Consider the following 22,322-nt stretch of genomic DNA (forward strand, 5'->3'; position numbering starts at 1 on the left):
GCATCCGGATGCATTGTAAGGCAACTGCTCTTCTCAAAAACACAAGGAATTCCAGAGCTGCGAATCTACCACACAAACCAGCCTCTTCTTCCACTGATTCCACTGCCTCTGGAAAGCAGCCAACATAATCAAGGACCCCTCCCAACCTGTTCATTCTCTCTTCTCCCCTCTCATGTCAGGCAGAAGGTACAAAAGTTTGAGAGTTTTAACATAAAGCACAAGGACAGCTTCCATCTTTTTGTCATCAGACTCTTGAACGGACCTTCCATACGCCAGAAAATTGAACTCTTAATCTCCCTATCTACCACTTCGGCCCTTGTAGTTTACCTGTCACTGTGTATTCTCTGCAACTGTTACACCTTGCCTTGCATCCTGTTTCCCTTTACACTGCCTCAGTGTACCCACGTATGGAATGGTCTGTCCAGATGACGCAGAAACACAAGCTATGCTCTGTATCCCAGTGCACAGGCGGAGGAGCAGGTAGTTTGCAGAAGGACTTGGCCAGATTAGGAGAATGGGCAAAGAAGTGGCAGGTGGAATACAGTGCAGGGAAGTGTATGGTCATGCACTGTGGTAGAAGGAATCAAAGTGTGGATTTTTTTTTAAAATTGGGAGCAGATTTGTTCAATCAGTTCCCTGATGGCCCATCATCATTCTTAAGGCATCCGTTAGTCTGGCGAGACCATGGATCTGCGCCTGGAAAGTCACTCTGGGCAAGGTTGTATGGAAGACCAGCAGTTGCCCATGCTGCAAGTCTCCCCTCTCCACAACACCATTGTTGTCCAAGGGAAGGGCATTAGGACCCATACAGCTTGGCACCAGTGTCGTCGCAGAGCAATGTGTGATTAAGTGCCTTGCTCAAGGACACAACACGTTGCCTCGGCTGGGGCTCAAACTCACGACCTTCAGGTCGCTAGTCCAATGCCTTAACCACTTGGCCACGCGTCTTGAGGACATACATGAGAAACGGCCACATTCTAGTGGTGGTGAGCCCCCTCGCTCCAGAATCAGAAGTTTCTAAGTTCAAATTACATCCAAGGAATGCCAATACAGAAATTTGGTCTGATGCTTTGATGTAACCCAGAGGAGGGACCACACTGTTAGAGGTGCTGACTTCCTTACAGAGTCCTGGAGACATACAGTGTGGAAACAGATCCTTCACCCCAACTTATCCAACTGTACTGTCCAGGGTTTTGTCCTTCATCTGCCCACAGTTGGCTCATCAAACCTCTCCTATCTGTGTTCATATCTAGATTCCGTTAAATGTTGTTAATATGTCAATCTCAGTCACTATTTCTGGCACCTCATTCCAAGTATGGATCACCAATATTGTTTCCATTACAAACGACAAAGTTCCCAGCATTCACGCCAGTGGCACACCACCAGACACAGGCCTCCTGTCTGTGAAACAACCGCCGACCACAGAACATAGAGGGCACTTACTCTAGAAGCCCTGAAGAAAGAACAACTGTTTATTCACTTCTATAGATGCTGCCTGACCTGCTGAGTTCCTGCAGCAGTTTGGATTTATTTATTTATTTAGATACTGCACGGAACAGGCCCATCCAGCCCTTCGAGCCATGTCACCCAACAATCCTCTGATTTAATCCTAGCCTAATCAAGGGACGATTTACAATGACCGATTAACTTACTAACCAGTATCATGTTGTTCGGATGAAAGACGAACGTCTCCCGAAACAAATCTTCTACTCCCGGCTTAAAGAAGGCAAACGTAAAAGAGGCGGACAACAGAAGAGATTCAAAGACGTCTTAAAAGCCAACACGAAGAAATGTAACATCGACGTCAACAATTGGGAAACCAATGCCAAGGACAGGAAACTCTGGCAAGCCATCATCCGAGAAGGAACAGCAACTTTCGAAGCCAACAGATGTGCAGAATTAGAAGAAAAAGGAAAGAGAGGCAGCAACAACCAAAGCCCGGTCTGCCATCTGGAACTACCTGTCCTGAATGCAGAAGAACTTTCAGAGCCAAGATTGGACTCATAAGCCATTTGAGAGCCCATAAGTAGATCAACAGAATGAAGACCATCATCCTCGACCTCGACGACGATATCTTTGGACTGTGGGAGGAAACTGGATCACCCAGAAGAAACCTACGTGGACATGGGGGGAGTATCAGAACTCCTTCCAGGCAGCGGTTGGAAATGAACCTGGGTCACGTTGCCCTGGATTTCCAGCATCTGCAGAATCTCCTGAGTTTATGGGTGCTCACTCCTTCTGCCTTCCACCACTGAGTCAATTATGAATTCATTCTGCTGTCTCCCCCTGGATCAGAGTCCAGACTAGCCTGCCACGAGACACCTTGTTAAAGGCTTTGCTAATGTCTACATAGGCAACATTCACTGCCCTACACTCATCGATCCTCTTGCGTCTTCCCTTGCACAAAGCCAAGCACATGCATCCCCATGTTATGAAACATTAAACTGAGACCCTAAATTCAGTGGTCACTTAATCAGGTAGCTCCTGTACCTAATAAAGTGGCCAATGAGTGGGTGTTTGTGATCTTCTGCTGCTGTAGCCCGTCCACTTCAAAGTTCGCCATGTTGCGTGCTCAGAGATGCTCTTCTGCACACCACTGCTGTAAGACATCTTTATTTAAGTTGCTGTCACCTTCCTGTCAGCTTGAACCAGTCTGGCCGTTCTCCTCTGACCTCTCTCATTAACAAGTCATCTTCACCCATGGAACTACCACTCACTGGACGATGAGTAGGTGTACAGGGCTACCTGATAAACAGACCACTGACAGTATATGTTTGCACAACTGGATAATGATGACCACACTTCACTGGAGACATCACCTCGAAGAGTTTGAGATCTATCTTTCACACAGCACCCAATAACAAATGTGGAGTGAGTAGCTTCAGGTTCCTGAGCGACAACGTCTCTGAAGATCTGTCCTGGGCCCAACATATTGAAGCAATTATGAAGAAGGCACGCCAGCAGCTATATTTCATTAGGAGTTTGAGAAGGTTTAGTACGTCACCAAAGGCTAGCACATCTCTATCGATGTACTGTGAAGAGCATTTTAACTAATTGGATCACCGTCTGGTGTGGAGGGGCCGCTGCACGGGATCAGAAAAGGCCGCAGAGAGTTGTAAATTCAGCCAGCTCCATCATGGGCGCCAGCCTCCTCCGTATCGAGGACACCTTCAAAGGGCAATGCCTCGAAAAGGCGACAACCATCATTAAGGACCTTGACCGCCCAGAACAAGCCCTTTTCTCACCACTACCATCAGGGAGGAGGCACAGGAGCCTGAAGACCCACATTCAATGTTTTAGGAATGGCTTCTTCACCTCCACCATCAGCTTTCTAAACAGACAATGAACCCATCGACATTATCTCACTATTTTTGCTCTCTTATCTATATTTTATACTGCATACATTTCTTATTGTAATGTATAGTATATTTTATGTTCTGCAATGTGTGCAATTGCTTCTTTATGGTAACGTAGCAGCTGGTGCGATGTTATTACAGATGGCAGTGTCGGAATTCGAAGTTAACTTCCAATGTCGTCTGTAAGGAGTCTGTACGTTCCTCTTCGTGGATGCATGGGTTTCTTCCAGGTGCTCCAGTTTCCTCCCACAGTCCAAAGGTTAGTAGATTAATTGGTCATTGTAAATTGTCCTGTGATTAGGCGAGGGTTAGATCGGTGGGTTGCTGGGCGGTGTCTGGCTCCTCGGGCCAGAAGAAGCTGTTCCGCACGGTATCTCTAATTAAAACCAAGTAAAATACAACAAAGTTCACGACATATGTCAGTGGTAATTGATTCTGATTCTGATGGAAGTTTTGGTCATCGAAGGCATTGCTAATTGTAGGATGTGGCTGCTTCTGACTTTCCAATCTATAACAGTTTAAGAAGTCTTATTTCACTGTGAAGCCTCAGGGATGAGTTAAGGTTGAGAAAGTTACAGTCAAAATATAAATTCTGTTTTTATTGATTCCGTGCCCAGACAGTGAAGAATGAATGAGCATCACGTCCCGTTCGTGACAACAGGAAGGGAGTCAAAGATTCTCCAAGCAGTATTTTTAAAGGCAGTGCACAACACTTGCCATTATTTAACAACTTAGAACACCATCCTTGCCTCCTAGATATCTAATTCAGAAAGGTTCCAGAGGGTTTGGTAAACGTGAAATAAATTACATCAAGTGTATGGATTTCTGCTGTGGGAGAAATACAGTATTAATCACAGCGATTCAGCAAAGGGTACAGAACTGGGAGTGAATAATGACTTTTAAAGCAACAATATTTGTCATGCCTCACTTTGGAACTGCCCAGTACACTGCAACAAAACATCCAGGGCAACTTTGATCTCCTTATGTCGGAGGAGTGGAGGCACATGGTGGTTGAGTTACTGGACTAAACAGTCGAGTTCTCGCCCACTTATTCAGAGCCTTGTGCTCTAAACCCACCCTAGTCACTGACACGGCAGTGTAGCAGTTTGCAAAACGCTTTAGACCACCAGTGATATTGAGGTTCAATTCCTGCTGCCATCTGCAAGGTCTGTAAGGTTGTACGTTCTCCCAATGACTATGTGAATTTCCTCTCGGTGCTCTGGTTCCGTAACACATTCCAATAATGAACGGGTTTGGGTTAGTAAGTCGTGGGCACGCTGTGTTGGCGCCGCAAATGTAATGACACTTGCAGGGCTACCCCCAGCGCATCCCGGACTGTGATGATCGTCGACACAAACAATGCATTCTACTGTGTGTTTCAATGTACGTTTGACAAAGATAATCCAATCTGAAACTAGTCTTTGGGGAATTCACACATAATTATGTGAATCTGGAATTCAGAAAAATACCAATGAAGAGGGTTGAGGGCTTCAGGTCCCAAGGAGTGAACATCACCAATACCCAACTTCCATCAGAGTGGCCTCCAGACCGATGGCACAAACATCCACTTCTCCAACTTCTGCTAATTTCTCATCCTCCCTCCTTCTCGCATTTTCCATTCCCCATTCTGTCTCCGGTCTCACTCCTTCTCTTCACACTTGCCCATTACCTCTCTCTGGTGCTGTTCTTCTTTTCCTTTCCTCTATGGTGAACTGTCCACTACTATTACATTCTTTCTTCTTCGGCCCTTTACATCTTCCACTTATCACCTCCCAGCTTCTTACTTCAACCACTTCCCCCACCCACCCACCTTCCTCCTCACCTGGGCTCACCTATCATCTGCCAGCTCGTCCTCCTTCCCCTCCCCCGCCTTCTTAATCTGGCTTCTTTCCCCTTCCTTTCCAGTCCTGATGAAATTTCTCAGCCCAAATCGCCAACTGTTTATTCCTTTCCATAGATGCTGCCTGACATGCTGGGTTCCTCCAGGTTCAGGAACAGTTATTACCCCTCAACCATCAGGCTCTTGAACCAGAGGGGATAAATTCACTCGCCCCATCACTGAACTGTTCCCACAAACTGTGGATTCACCTTCAAGAACTCTTCAGCTTACGTTCTCGATATTTATTGTTTATTTATTATTATTATTATTTCTTTTTTTCTCTTTTGGTATTTGGAAGGTTAATTTTTATCAGCGTGTACATCTCTGAAATTCTTCTCCAGATAGCCATGAAACCAAGGAAGAAAAGAACGGCAATATAATCGATCACCTAACCCCAAAATCCCTCCTTCCAGCATAAAAAATGAACAAAAATGGAATAGGCACATTGTCCCCTCAAATCCTCCTCCCTACACACAAAAAAAACAAGGAAGATCGGGCAAAAAACACAGAATATTAAAAAAACTATAAGACTGAAAAAGAAGTTTATCATCCTAGTCCATATCCGAAATGCAAAAAACCTGGGTAACCATCTCCAGGCACAGCGACAGGCTTTCTCCCCTCTCTGGCAGCAGAGCAATCTCACCAGCAATAAAAGGCAGGCAGCTGGTGCTCACCTTCCCCATTTGCCTGGATGTTTCAACCTCTTTCATTGCTTCAATCAGAGGACAATGGAAGATTTATTTGGCAAAACGGAGTCGAACATCGGCTCATGCCCCGCAACCTTCTCACCACGAGGTTTGCTCACGCTGCCTCTGTTTCCCGGAATCCTCTCGGAGACTGCAGAGTACCGAAACACCCAAACAATCTCCAAACTGCAAATCGCAGGCTCCAACAGTTTCAGAATCACATTCAAGGTGAAAAGCAGACATAAAAGACATAAAGGAAGTGAAATATCTGGTTTCATGATCTAGCCAGAAGATGTCGACCGAAGGAGCAGTGTACTCAGGCTCCACCTTGACCAAGAGCTCGACAGGCGGCCCATTTCCACAATTAGTTGGGTTTTTTGCACAATGGTTCTTCGTCGTCCTGTAGGGTGCAGCCTTTCATTGATTCAAATGTGTTTCCTGCATTTACTGTGATTGCCCGCAAGAAGATGAATCTCAGGGTTGTATATGGTGACATATATGAACTTAGATAATAAATTTACTTTGAACTTTGAAGAGTTCCCTGGCACAGTGAGATAGGGAAGTATTTGAGGCGCCATGGTAGCGTAGTGGTTAGTGCGATTCTATTATAGCTCAGAGCGTCGGAGTTCAGAGTTCAATTATGATACTGCTCGTAAGAAGTTTGTACATCCTCACCATGGGATGCATGGGTTTCCTCTGGATACTCCGGTTAGTAGGTTAATAGGTCACTGTAAATTATCCTCGGATTACGCTAGGGGTTAAATAGGTGGGTTTCTGGGCAGTGTGACTCTTTGGTAATGAAAAGGCCTGTATCTCTAAATAAATAAATAACTTACTTTGCTAGCCAAATAACCTCTCGTGACTCTCAAACTTTCTTGCCTTATCAAGATGCGATCTCAAGTCATCTAATGATTTAATGCAAAACTAATTATCTTGTGAGTTAGCCTCGGTGGCCTATCAATCTACTTTAACAACCAGTGTGGGCACAGAGCAAGATGACATTTTCACTTCATCTTTTCACAATCCTTAGAGCTTTCCACAATCGCTGACAAGGATAAACCCTCTGACAATAGCAATTGTCACACATTTTCCACCACCTTTGGCATAAAACTCATTCACCCAGAGATATTTTTAATGAAAAGTTCTATAGGAGTGCAAATGCCTCTTTGAAGCAGTTAATTTCAAAGTTAATGGTGCAACACTACTGGAATGAGGCCCTGTGCTTTTCAATGAACTGCAGTGAGGCAGCAAAATTGAAAACTTAACTTGCATCAGGAAGAAATTGTGCCAAATCCTGAAGGGGGCATAAGACCAACAAATTTCACACTACCACCATAAAGATCATCCTCACATCAGCCGTTACTGTCTCGTTTGGTGCAGCATCCTCTCACAGTATACGTAATCTACAGTGAACTGTCACAGACAAAGAAGCGGGTAGGAAAAATCATTGTGGACGTTACCCAATCAGCAAACTTTCTTTTCCAAAAACTCCCTTCTGGAAAATGCTATAGGGCTATTAAACAAATACTTTAACGCCGTCTTCAAAGTTTCTTCCCTCAGGCAATTAATCCGTTCAACCATTCTAGTCAGCCCCCAACACCCATCTCAGTCACTGCACTGTACTTTGAACACATTTTATAATGCTGCTTACATTGTAAATACATCCTGTTATAAATCCATATCTGTACTTTAACCACTAGCTTTACTTTTTGTATGATTCTTTATCTGATTTAATTGTTAATATTGTTTTTCAGTTGCATGTCGTGCCTTGTCCAACACACCACAACCAATTGCTAATGCATGTAAATGTATATGGCAGATAAAACTGATCCTTCATCATTGACTTCATTAAAATTTGGAGCTAATTTGCTCAGCTTTCTTGGGCAAAGCAGTCCAGCTGATCAACATACAAACCAGATCCCAGTGTCTGCAGTCTCCTGTGTCTCCATCCACTTGATCAGCTGTCTCTCCATTGACCTAAATGCTCATTTTCTTGACCACTGCCATAAAGTGGATGTCTCAATGAGTCACAGAAAACTACAGTGTAGAAACAGGCCCTTCAGCCCATCTAGTCCATGCCAAAACATTTAAATTGCCTAGTGCCATCGAACTTCACCTGGACCATCGCTCTCCATACCTCTACTATCCATGTACTTATCCAAACTTCTCTTAAATGTTGAAATCAAAATGGTGTCCACCACTTGCACTGGCAGCTCATTCCACACTCTCACCACCCTCTGAGTGAAGAAGTTCCCCTTCATGTTCTCCTTAAACATTTAACTTTTCACCCTCAACCCATGACCTCTAGTTCTAGTCTCACCCAACTTCAGTGGAAAAAGCCTGCTTGCATTTACCGTATCCATATCCCTCGTAACTTTGTATACCTCTATCAAATCTCCCTTCAATTTTTTAAATTCTAGGGGATAAAGTTCTAACCCATTCAATCTTTCCTTATAACTCAGGTCCTCCAGTTCTGCCAATATCCTTGTCTATTTTCTCTGTACTTTTTCAACCTCACTTACATCGTTTCTATAGCTACGTGACCAAAGCTGCGCACAATATTCCAAATTAGGCCTCACCAACATCGTATACATGACATAACATCCCAACTCCTGTACTCAGTACTTTGATTTATGAAGGTCAACGTGCCAAAAGCTTTCTTTACGACCTTATCATCTCAGGAGGAGAAGATGGCAGCGCGACGCAGCACGCGCAGCTCGCCGGTGAAATGATATCGTATTTGTAAGTAGGATGCCATGCACAATTCTGATTTGATGGATACAGATGTGAGAAGAACAGAGGAACATCTGGAGAAACTTCTGAAATGCCTGGTTCGCTGCCGCTGTGCGATCGAGAATCTCCGGAGGGAAGGCCCCAAAATCCCCGGCTTTGCCTGTTGCTGGCAACCAAGGCTGGGGTCGAAGCGTTCGGCAGAGATGGCGCTCAGTACTCGGTGTCAGAGGGCTGGTCGGAGGCTCGAAGTTTTCGGACAACTCAGAGTCGGACTGTGGTCGGGCATGGCAGGGAGAGTTTTCTTCCTTCTCCCGTCTGCATGAGATGTGGGACTTTCGAGAGACTTTGAACTTTTTTACTGTGCCCATGGCCTGTTCTTCATCAAGTTATGGTATTGTTGCACTGTTGTAACTATATCTTATAATTATGTGGTTTTTGTCAGTTTTTCAGTCTTGGTCTGTCCTGTGTTTCTGTGATATCACACCGGAGGAACATCGTATCATTTCTTAATGCATGCATTACTAAATGACAATAAAAGAAGACTGCGTGTCCTCATAATCGAATCTAATCCCACCATAGCTTCCCTAACCTCCAAATTCTCTATCTGTAAGTGTCAGAAATGCATGAAATGGTTCCATCACATGACACATCTCTCTTCAAATCAACCCCCATCCCACCTTGGACAAACATTATTTTGCTTAGAGGTACAGCACAGCAAGATGTCCTTCTGGCCCATCAAGCCCCTGGGTCAACACAACACCTTACATTGTAATTGGGTATGAGGCTGTCTCGTTCTCTTTGTGTAGTTTATTTTTAACATTCATCGTGGGCAGAATTCTTAAATCTTTTTTTTTTGGTTTTGTATATTCATTAGTTTTAAATCATTACACAACCAAAACAGCTTCTAATTAGTGAAAGGACATTTGCAATTACACTGCTAACTTTGGAATCTACATTTAGAATCCATCATTTCTTATCCTTTCCTTCTGAATTTCTTTCGATGCATCTTAGTCAATATCCAGTCTCTTATTAATATACATATTTGGCTGGTAATGAATAAACATTTTGGTGCAAGTCTCAAGGTTTGCTGGGTCTTGGTGGCCAGTGGCAACATTCACCTCTTGTTTAATACTTTACTGGCAGCCTTGGTGGCTTTTGTGGCAATATCTTTCTTAGTAACTGACTTGATCACACCAACAGCCACTGTCTGTCTCATATCACGGATAGCAAAGGGACCAAGAGGTGGATATTCAGAAAAGCTCTCGACACACATGGGCTTAGTTGGCATCATGTGACCAATGGCTGCATCTCCAGACTTCACAAAGTTGGGGCCATCTTCCAACTTCTTGCCAGATCGACAATCAATTTTCTCCTTCAGCTCACTGAACTTGCAGTATGACAATCAAGTACTGGGGCATAGCCAGCAGGTATCTGACCAGGATGGTTCAGGATAATAACCTGTGCAGTAAAATCAGGAGTTTGTATTGGAGAAAGCAGGATCTCCCAGTGGCCACATATTTTAATTCCACATCCCATTCCCATTCTAACATGTCTATCCACGGCCTCCTCTACTATAAAGATGAAGCCACACTCAGGTTGGAGGAACAACACCTTATATTCCATCTGGGTAGCCCAACCTGATGGCATGAACATCGACTTCTCTAACTTCCGCTAAGGCCCCACCTCCCCCTCGTATCCCATCTGTTACTCATTTTTATGCACACATTCTTTCTCTCACTCTCCTTTTTCTCCCTCTGTCCCTCTGAATATACCTCTTGCCCATCCTCTGGGTCCCCCCCCCCACCTTGTCTTTCTTCCCAGACCTCCTGTCCCATGATCCTCTCGTATCCCCTTTTGCCTATCACCTGTCCAGCTCTTGGCTCTATCCCTCCCCCTCCTGTCTTCTCCTATCATTTTGGATCTCCCCCTCCCCCTCCAACTTTCAAATCCCTTACTCACTCTTCCTTCAGTTAGTCCTTTCGAAGGGTCTCGGCCTGAAACGTCAACTGCACCTCTTCCTACAGATGCTGCTTGGCCTGCTGCGTTCACCAGTAACTTTGATGTGTGTTGCTTGAATTTCCAGCATCTGCAGAATTCCTGTTGTTAGTTTGTATTGGAGGGTCATTTTCGTTGTCACCAGCAACATAACCCCGATGGACATCCTTAACAGAGATGTTCTTGACGTTAAGACTAACGTTGTCACCAGAAAGAGCTTCTGGCAGGGCTTCATGGTGCATTTCCACAGATTTCACCAGTGATGACTGGATTGGGAGCAAACTGCACCAACATGGATGGTTTCAGAACACCTGTCTCAACCCCACCGACTGGTACTGTGCCAATGCCACCAATCTTGTAGACATCCTGGAGAGGGAGATGAAGAGGTTTCTTTATTGGGCGTTCCGGAGGCTGAATGCTGTTGAGGGCTTCAAGCAGTGTGGTACCAGAGAGGTTTTCATTTTTCCTGGTAATTGACCAACCTTTGAACCAGCCCATATTCTGACTTTGTTTTAGCATGTTAGATTATGAGGACACGCAGTCCCCTTTTATTGTCATTTAGTAATGCATGGTACAATGTTTTTCCAGAATGATATCACAAAAACACACGACATACCGACTTAAAAACTAACAAAACCCACATAATTATAACATATAGTTACAACAGTGCAAACAATACCGTAATTTGATAAGAACAGACCATGGCATGGTAAAATCTCAAAGTCTCTCAAAAGTCCCATCATCTCACACAGACGGTGAAACTCCAGCGCCGCCAACTTGCCGCTACAGCATACAGGAAGCATCCGACTACAGTCCGACTCTGAGTCCGTCCGAAAACTCCGAGCCTCCAACCACCTCCCGACACCGAGCACTGAGCACCATCTCTGCTGAGCACTTTGATCCCGGCCCCGGCAACAAGCAATAGGCAAAGCCGAGGATTTGGGGCCTTCGTCTCCGGAGATTCTCGATCACACAGTAGCATCAGCAGCGAAGCAGGCATTTCAGAAGTTACTCCAAGTGTTCCTCCGTACTCTCACGGCTGTCTCCATCAAATCCGGATTGTGCATGGCCCCCTTAGTTACACATACGATATTCATTTGGAACAGCCGCGCGCACTGCGTCGTGCCGCCATCTTCTCCTCCCTCCTGGAATGGCATATTGTCGCCATTCCAACCAGAGATGGGAACAAATACTACAGTTGCTAGGTTATAGCTGGTCTTCTTGACGTATGTGCTGACTTTTTTCGTGATTTCATTGTATCTTGCCTCACTGTATGGGGGTTCAGTGGAGTCCATCTTGTTGACACCAGTAATGAGCTGCTTGGCACCCAAGGTGTAGGCAAGCAGAGCGTGTTCCCTAGTCTGTCCATTCTTTGAGATACCAGCTTCAAACTCACCCACGCCAGCTGCAACTATCAGCACAGCGCAGTCAGCCTGTGAGGTTCCAGTAATCATGTTCTTGATTAAGTCTCTGTGTCCTGGGGCATCAATGATGGTGATGTAGTACTTTGAAGTTTCAAACTTCTAAAGAGAGATGTCAATGGTAATACCACGCTCACGTTCAGCCTTCAGTTTATCTAAAACCCAGGCATACCTGAAGGATCTTTTGCCCATCTCAGCAGCTTCCTTCTCAAATTTTTCGATGGTTCTCTTATCAATTCCACCACATTTGTAGATCATATGACCTGTGATTGTAGATTTGCCAGAATGGACGTGTCCAATGACAACAATGTTGATGTGTGTCTTTTCCTTACCCATTTTTTAACGTTGGAATGAGTGCGTTCAGATGCAGCTGCAAACCTCCCTTCGGTAGAACCGGAGACTAAAAGGCAGAATTCTTAAATCTTACTGACTATGACGTTCCTTACCTATAACTTCCAGAGGTAGAGGCAGGTACATTAACACCATTGAAAAGAGACTTGGATGCTACATTGATAAGAAAGGTTTGAAACGATATGGGAAAAACACAGGCAAATGCTACTAGCTTAGATGCGTTTCTTGGTCACCAATTACCATTTGAACCAAGGACCCATTACTATACTATATGACTTCAAGCCACATCTTCACAAGATCTCTCAGCAGTTCTAGTGAACATTGGTTTTCAAGGCGCTGATTGTCCATCTCCATTCATCTGGCCTGATGTTTTAGAGTCATAGAGTACCACAGCATAGAAAAGTCCCTTCAGCCCATCTAGTCCATGCCAAATTATTATTCTGCCAAGACCCATTGACCCACACCAGCCCTCCATACCAATCCCATCCATGTACCTATCTAAAGCTCCAGGCAGCAAGATGAAATAGGAACAAGTACAGGCCGTTCATCCCCTTGAAACTGACCTGCCATGCAATATCACCAGGGCGAATCTGATTGCATACATCAACTCCACTCTCCTGTTGGACTTCTGACCCTCGATTCCCCCAATCCCTAAAAATTCATCTCAGCCTTAAACAGCTGTCTGGGGTGGAGAATTCTAATGATTCACAACTCCCCAAGAAAAGGAACACCTCCTCATCTCCAGCTTAAATAGGTACCTCTTCATCTGATACGTTTCCTCTTGGACGTAAATTCTCCTGAATGCAGGAACCATCCTCTCTGTGTCTGTCCCATCAGCCATTTTGAAAGGACCATCAGATTTGAGAAAAGACTGAAGTGGAACTATCACAAACGTTTAAGTCTCTTTAATGCTGGAACAAATCTGATGTTCTCTTTATCCTTGGGCTATTTCAGGGGGCAGTTAATGATCTGCCCACTAAGGTTCTGAAGTCACACTGGACAGACACAGTAGAACTCATTCCGTAACAGTCCATTAGATGTGACTTTACAGCAATACAATACTTTCAAAGCCCAGAGAGCTGACAGTAGGCTTTCGATCCATTAATTATAAACACAAGAGATTCTGCAGATGCTGGAAATCTTCAGAAATGCATGCAAAATGCTGGAGGAACTCAGCAAGTCAGACAGCATCGATGGAGGGGAATAAACAGTTGAAAATTCAGGCTGAGACCCAGGACTGGAAAGGAAGGGGTCAGAAGCCAGAATAGGGTTGGGCGGGGGGGTGGGGGGGGGGCGAGGAAGGAGCCTTTATCAAAACTGCTGTTTATTCCTCTCCATAGATGTTGCCTGACCTGCTGAGTTCCTCCAGCATTCTGTGTGTGTTTCTCTTTACCCTTCATACCAGCTAAATTCTGTTGTGAAACATCTTTTATTTAAATAAAGAAAAATTTTGAAGGCGAAAATAATTTTAAATTGTCAACAGACATTAAGCTAAACAAGAAAATATATGAAAAATATCCTGTATGTGAAAGACCTCAAAAGCTTTTATATAGATTCCATTAAACACTTATAAAGCTTAAGTACTTCAAGTAGAACACTGGACAGGCCACAGTACATAAACAGGCTGAATAGTTACTTACCCTTAAAGACTGAGTGGAGAATAAGTAGATATGTTATTTCAAACAGCTGATAATGGCAGCCATTAAATCAGATTCCATTTAGGCGCCAGCTCTTTTTGCCCTCTATTCCACTTAAGAGTCCTCCTGTTCTGCCAGAACCAATTTAAACTCATGTATCCAAATATCAGTTCTAAATGAGCCAACTACGTCCTTTCTTTTTGCTTGTGGCTTTCTTCCCATTATTTCAATGCAAATCCCCCAGGACATGCCCTCTTCACATTATCACCATCAGAGAGGAGGACAGGAGCCTGAAGACACACACTCAACACTTTAGAAATTGGTGAAGGTGTAGCACTGTGGGAGGGGTGTAGGACAGGTGGCAGAGAAAGATTGCTGGGGTAGAGGGGTGGTGTGGGTGCAGACACATCCAGTCCTGAAACACATTCAATTCCAAGTAATTGGTTTATCGATCAGTACAGAATGTCTCTCTGGTGCTTCCTGCTCCGTCCCCTCTTCCTTGCCCTTTTCCCCAACCATGATTCCCCTCTCTCTGCCCCCTTCCCACTCTCAGTCCACAATAGAGACCCATATCAGAATCAGGTTTATCATCACTCACGTCCTTGGACTCACCTTACACCGCACGCTGTCGGAGCAGTGCTGCCAAGATAATCAAGGACACGACCCACCCAGCCCACACACTTTTCGTCCCTCTCCCCTCCGGGAGAAGGCTCAGGAGCTTGAAGACTCGTACGGCCAGATTTGGGAACAGCTTCTTTCCAACTGTGATAAGACTGATGAACAGATCCTGACCTGGATCTGGGCCATACCCTCCAAATATCCAGACCTGCCTCTCGGTTTTTTTGCACTACTTTACTTTCCATGTTTCTATTTTCTATCTATGACTTATAATTTAAATTTTTAATATTTACTAATTTTTACTATTTTAAATATTTTTATTATTTAATATTTGTAATCCAGGGAGCAGGAAGCACAGAATCAAATATCGCTGTGATGATTGTACGTTCTAGTATCAATTGTTTGGCAAACATAAAGTATTTTTTTTGTGTCAGCAGTGCAGTTCAATACATAAAATTACTACAGTACTGTGCAAAAGTCTTCCGCGCAGTCACGCACACACAAACATATATATATTAGTTCAGACGCCTGAGACTTTGGTACAGGTGTGTGTGTGTGTGTGTGTGTGTGTGTGTGTGTGTGTGTTCGTTCTGCTGCTATAGCCCATTCACTTCAAGATTTGATGTCTGGCTATCCTCCTCTGACCTCTCTCATTAATAAGGCATTTTCGCCCACAGAACTGCCACTCACTGAATGCTTTTTTGTCTGTTGTTGCACCATTCTCTGTAAACTGCAGAGACTGTTGTGCGTGAACATCCCAGGAGATCAGCAGTTTCTGAGATTCTCAAACCACCCTATCTTAGACTAACAATCATTCCATGGTCAAAGTAACTTAGATCACATTTCTTCCCCATTCTGATGTTTGGTCTGAACAACAACTGAACCTCTTGACCATGTCTGCATACTTTTATGCACTGACTTGTTGCCACTTGATTGGCTGATTAGATATTCGCAGTATTGAGCAGATGCACCTAATTAAGTTACCACTGAGTAATTTCTTATTGTAACTTATAATAATTTTAGTGTTGCAATGTACTGCTGCCACAAAACAACAAATTTAAAGACAAATGTCAGTGATATTAAACCTAATTCTGATTCTGATTCATTAAAGTCACAAGTTGGGGACTGCATGGTAGCGTAGTGGTTAGCACAATGCTTTACAGTACCAGTGACCTGGGTTCAATTCCCACCGATGCCTGTAAGGAGCATGTACGTGATTGCATAGGAATATCTGGGTGCTCCGGTTTTGTCCCATAATCCAACAATGTACTGGTTGATCCTCGACTTCTTAACCAGAAGACTACAATCTGTGCGGATTGGTAATAACATATCCTCCTCGTTGACGATCAGCACTGGTGCATCGCAGAGGTGTGTGCTTAGCCCACTGCTCTACCCGCTATATACACATGACTGCGTGGCTATGCATAGCTCAAATACCATCCATAAATTTGCTGATGATACAACCATTGTTGGTAGAATCTCAGGTGGTGACGAGAGGGCGTACAGGAGTGAGATATGCCAGCTAGTGGAGTGGTGCCGCAGCAACAACCTGGCACCCAACGTCAGTAAGACGAAAGAGCTGATTGTGGACTTCAGGAAGGGTATGTCAAAGAAACACATACCAATCCTCATAGAGGGATCAGAAGTGGAGAGAGTGAGCAGGTTCAAGTTCCTGGGTGTCAAGATCTCTGAGGATCTAACCTGGTCCCAACATATTGATGTAGTCATAAAGAAGGCAAGACAGTGGCTATACTTCATTAGGAGTTTGAAGAGATTTGGCATGTCAACAAATACACTCAAAAACTTCTATAGTTGTACTGTGGAGAGCATTCTGGCAGGCTGCATCACTGTCTGGTATGGAGGGGCTACTGCACAAGACTGAAAGAAGCTGCAGAGGGTTGTAAATCTAGTCAGCTCCACCTTAGGTACTAGCCTACAAAGTACCCAGGATATCTTCAGAGAGCGGTGTCTCAGAAAGGCAGCATCCATTATTAAGGACCTCCAGCACCCAGGGCATGGCCTTTTCTCACTGTTACCATCAGCTAGGAGATACAGAAGCCTGAAGGCACACACTCAGCGATTCAGGAACAGCTTCTTCCCCTCTGCCATCCAATTCCTAAATGGACATTGAATCCTTGGACACTACTTCACTTTTTTTTAAATATACAGTATTTCTGTTTTTGCACTTTTAAAAAATCTATTCAATATACATAATTGATTTACTTGTTTATTAATTATTATTTTTTAATTTTATTTATTACTATTAACTTTTTCGCTCTGTTAGATTATGTATTGCATTGAACTGCTGCTGCTAAGTTAACAAATTTGATGTCACATGCCGGTGATAATAAACCTGATTCTGATTCTGATTCTGATAGGTTAATTGGTCAGCGTGAATTGTCCCATGATTAGACCAGGATTAAATCGGAGGATTGTTGGGCAGTGTGGCTCGAAGGACCGGAAAAGGGCCTGTTCTGTTCAGTATCTCAATAAGTAGATAAACAAACAAACAAACAAATTAATTACTTAAGAAGCTCTGAACTCCATCACAGAGAAGCATTTTGCAAAAGTCGAAGAGCTGGAGGGATTCAAACTGGCTTCTAATTGCAGGGTTTTTTTGTTCTTCTCTGTCACCTCAATCGTGCAGAGAGCACTTTCCCAATAACCTCAAAGAATGCCGTAAAACTGCACCTTTCCTCTCTGCCAGGTTCATTACAAACATCCAGATTTGGGACTATCCAACAATTTCGGATAAAGAATTAACAGATGCCCTTCACATAACTGTGTAATACCCAGAAGCGATAGGTTGAAGGTGAGAGGGGAGAAGTTTAGTACAAACCTGAGGGTCAACCTTTTCACATGGGAGGGGGTCATCTGTCAGGGATTGAGCTGCCAGATGAATGTTTGCCTCTTAGCAGACGGTGGGTTTGTGAAGAGGGTGTGGAGAAAGATGCAAGGGCCTTTGTCACGGTTCATGTTGAGCAGCTGCATGGCAGAGGACTCTCTGGTTTTCACGCTGTTCTTAAGTGTCTCACTCAGAGCCAGACCTCAAGTGCTCTTGGAAGGCCATCAACTGGGTGAAAGAAGTCCTTTGGTCTGCCCAAACCTTGTTGGCTTGCTAGCCCATTCAGATGTCCATGGAGCAGAGTTCCCAACCTTTTTCCGACATAGACCTCTGCCGGTAACTGATAGGTCCTTAGACCCGGGGTTGAGAACCCTGCCGTAGAGGAATGCTGTCAATTGGCATATCTCAGACTGCAGGAGCACGTGCTGAGGGAAGCTTGGTGTAGCCACTGCAAGGGCTTGGTGGGGAAGGACTAGAGTATAGGGTCCTTCAGCTACTGGACAGGGAGGGGCCATGGTTGGGTTTGAAAGTCTTCAATTACTGTAGTTGTGAACCAACATGAGTGTTAACAGTCCTACTGGTTTTAAGGAAAATAATAGAACACAGTGACTATAAATGTAAGAACAAAAAACCTTTGCAGATTTTATTCTTGTAAGTACTTTTGATTATTCTTTCTTTTTAAATTTTTTTATTCATTTTCAAAATTATAAACTGAATAACAAAGTTGGTACAAAGAGATTGGAATAATCTTAATCAGCATATACAAAAAGGATTTTAAGTAACATAGGTATAATAGAGTTCCAAACTCATAATGAAATTAGTCATAAAAAAAGAAATAAAAAGTAAAAAAAAATATATATATATATAAACAAAGAAAAATCCCCAAAGGAAAAAGAAAAAAAACAAAAAACGATACAGAACAGGGCTAGACCAATATCTTGAATCAAACACGTTCAGTAATGTCGTCAACTCCGCTCCTCTATTCATATAATTTAAGTTAGAAAAAAAAGATTTGGAAAGGTCAGATTACATCATATGAAAATGTTGCAAAAAAGGTTTCCAGGTTTCTCCAAATTTAACCGAAGGGTCAAAACTATCACTCCTAATTTTTTCTAAATTTAAACTTAATATAGTTTGAGAAAACCATTGGAATGTAGTAGGAGGATTGGTTTCCTTCCAGTTCAACAAAATAGGTCTTCTAGCCATTAAAGTAACAAATGCAATCATCCGACAGGCTGAAGAAGACAAAGATCTATGATCTACCATTGACAATCCAAAAATTGCCGTAATAGGATGGGGTTTTAAATCAAAACACAGAACTGTTGAAATAATATCAAAAATATCTTTCCATTATTTTTCCAAAAGAGGACAGGACCAAAACATATGAGTTAAAGAAGCCACCTCAGAGTGACATCTATCACAAGTAAAGTACTTTTGATTATTAATAAAGTTTATTTTGATATTTAAAAATGGTTCGGGCAGGTACAATAACAACATTGAAAAGAAACTCAGACAGGTACAGGCATAGGAAAGATATAGAGGGATGGGGTCCAATGGGCATCTAAGTCAGCAGCAGCCAATTGGGCTGAAGGGCCTTTTTTGGTATTGTATGACTATTGCAGAACAGGATCAGTCCCAAACTGCATGTGACAATGGCCTCCTTAAAGCTTTGATGTTAAATAACGGACACGAGTGCGGCCTGTTTAGTCCTTCTCTGTTGCTCGTCAACAAAACACTCCAAGTGTCCTTGAACTTCACTAACGTGGATTAGCTGAGAAGCCAGGAGTATGTCCGTCATGATACACTGAAGAATACTTCAAACACGCTCAAATTAGGCAAGCAGAATAAATTAAAGAAAACATCTCCTATGAGAGTCCTTCTTTGCATATTCATCGGCTCCTGTGCATCGTGTTACTAAATACATCGTCGACATCAACAGGAAACGCACTCAGCAGTAAGTTTCCCGGTTTAGCCTGTTTTGGGGCACATCCAAGTCAAGTGGGTACGGTACACCTCATCAGAGAACAGGTACAGACAGCACATAAACAGGCCCTTCGGTCCACAATAGTGTGGCTTATTTCGAGATACAGCATATGGTTTCAGCCCATTTCGGCCCAATGAGCTCCCACCACCCAACTGCGCCAATGTGACCAACTGACCTACCGACCGGTACAACTTTGTTACGTGGGAGAAAACTGGAGTACCCAGAGGAAAGCTGTACGGTCACGGGGAGAATGTATAAATTCCTTAAAGACAGCGGTGGTGGGAATTGAACTCTGGTCACAGGCACTGTAATAGTACTATGCTAAACACTACACTACCATGCACTGAACTAATCAGACTGATGATATCTAATCGCTCCTGGCTGTGCATGCTTCCTATCCCTCCATTCTCTGCATACCTGTGTACCAATCTAAGAGGCTCTCAAACACCTTTACTGTATTTGCCTCCACCAGCACCTCTGGCAGCACATTCCAGGCACTCTCCACTCTGTAGAAAAACACTGGACCTGTGAATCTCCCTTTACCCCTGAAATGAACTTCCCCCCCCTCACCTTAAAGGCATGGCCTCTAGTGTTAGACGTTAAAATATGGCCTCTAGTATTAGATATTAAAACTTTCCCCTTTTCAGCTTAAACGCATGGCTTATAGTATTAGATATTTCAACCATGGGGAGAAAGATACCAGCAGTCTATCTATAGCTCTCACAATCTTCTGTCAGACCTCCCTTCAGTTTATATTTGTGCAGAGAAAACAACTTTTCATAGAATAACACACACAAAATGCTGGAGGAACTCAGCAGGCCAGGCAGCATCTAATGAAAAAGGTACAGTCGGTGTTTCAGACCAAAACCCTTCGGCAGGACTGGAGAAGTTAGGCTTATTTTAGTCAGCATTGTGTGTGTGTGTGTTGCTCAGATTTCCAGCATCTACAGATTTTCTCGTGTTTGTGATTGGATTACTACTCTGCGAAGTCTCTTCCAGCGATAACTAGCCTGAAGAAATTTAAATCTTCCCTTCGACACGAGTTCAGTGAAACTCTCTCTCACCGCTCCCCCGCTGTGGTCCCTGCGGCTCCATCCTGCCGGAGGGTTTTGGCCCGAAATGTCGACTGTACGTTTTTTCCACAGATGCTGCCTGGCCTGTGGAGTTCCACCAGCACTTGGTGTGTGTTGCTTAGATTTCCAGCATCTGCAGATTTTCTTTTCTTTCCTCATAGAATAGGACCACAGAGAAATGGATCTATTGGCCAGTCAGTCAGTGGGTGTCGTCCCGAATCCAGGGTTGGCAGCTATGCACCTCCATCTTCTTCGATCTTGCGACAGCACCGAGTACAGCCTCTCCTCCAGTTTGTTCTTGCTGGCTGCCTTGGCACCGCTCGCCGCCACCCCCGCCGAACCTGACCCCGAGGCCGTGTCGGCCTTCAGCCGCGGCTGCTTCTTCGAGCTCGGCCCTTCCTTAGGCAGAGGCCTTGGGCAGGTCCAGGCACACAGTGCAACGTCCAAGTTCATCATGTCTCTTCTAACTAGGTGCATAGCATATGATTCGTAGATACGTGGTGAGGCTTTAATCTCTTCCACGGAAGATGGCTGTTGGCTCACAAGGAGCTCATCCGCCCTTTGTCAGGTCTTGTTTTTTTTCAGTCCTGCTGGGTGTCCTCACACCCTCCTCACTAGACTATCTATTGGCCATCATGTGCTAATTCCGCATGGTCTGTATTAAGCAGATATCCCTTCCTGCACTTCTTATCCAAGTACCTGTCAAACCCCTTTAAATATTATATTGTATCTGCCTTCACCACCTCCTCTGGCAGCTCATTCCAGGGATTCACCATCCCCTGTATGGAAAAAGTTACCCACCATCAATATCCTGTGTTTAACAGCGCTGTTGGAAAGCGTTAAAACCATAAGACATAGGAGCAGGATTAGACCATTCAGTCCATTTAGTCTGCCTCAGTATTCCATCATTGCTGATTTAGAACATAGAACATAGAATATATAGTACTGTGCAAAAGTCTGAGGAACATATTTATAGCTGGGGTGCCTAAGGCATTTGCACAGTTGTCAATGTGGAGCAGAAAGTGAATTTGTAAATCTGGCAGGAACATAGGATGTTAGGAATGGTGAGGGTGGAGCGCCACAGGAGGGATGTGGGACAGGTGGCAGAGGAGGAGTGCCGGGGTGGGCAGTGGGGTGAGGGTGCACGTGTGCATACACACCCAGCCCTGAGACACCAGGCACTGTCACTTGATTCCAAATAATTGATTTATTGACCATTACAGAATGTCTCTCTGGTGCTTCCCGTTTCCTCCCCTCTCCCTTCCCCTTTTCCCAACCATGATTCCCCTCTCCCTGTCCCCTTCCCACTCTCAGTCCACAGTAGAGACCCATATCAGAATTAGGTTTATTGTCACTCACATACGTCATGAAATTTGTTTTTTTATGCAACAGCAATACAGTGCAATACATTAAATTACTGCAGTTTAAAAACGCAGACACAAGGAAATCTGCAGATGCTGGAAATTCAAGCAACACACACAAAATGCTGGTGAACGCAGCAGGCCAGGCAGCATCTATAGGAAGAGGTACAGTCGACATTTCGGGCCGAGACCCTTTGTCAGGACTAACTGAAAGAAGAGATAGTAAGAGATTTGAAAGTGGGAAGGGGAGGGGGAGATCCGAAATAATAGGAGAAGACAGGAGGGGGAGGGATGGAGCCAAGAGCTGGAAAGTTGATTGGCGAAAGGGATATGAGGCTGGAGAAGGGAGAGGATCATGGGACAGGAAGCCTGGGGGGAGAGAG

The 22,322-nt window shown here is 44.1% G+C and overlaps 1 protein-coding gene and 1 pseudogene across 2 annotated transcripts in view; both read right to left on the minus strand.

The window, feature by feature from the left end:
* LOC140203162 (ras-related protein Rab-26-like) overlaps positions 1-22,322 on the minus strand; it is a 486,870-nt gene that overhangs the window by 273,005 nt on the left and 191,543 nt on the right. The gene's annotated exons all lie outside the window — the stretch shown is intronic.
* Positions 9,597-12,445, minus strand: LOC140203161 (elongation factor 1-alpha 1-like; annotated as a pseudogene).

Source organism: Mobula birostris, chromosome 9, assembly GCF_030028105.1.
Source record: "Mobula birostris isolate sMobBir1 chromosome 9, sMobBir1.hap1, whole genome shotgun sequence".
Lineage (NCBI taxonomy): Eukaryota > Metazoa > Chordata > Chondrichthyes > Myliobatiformes > Myliobatidae > Mobula > Mobula birostris.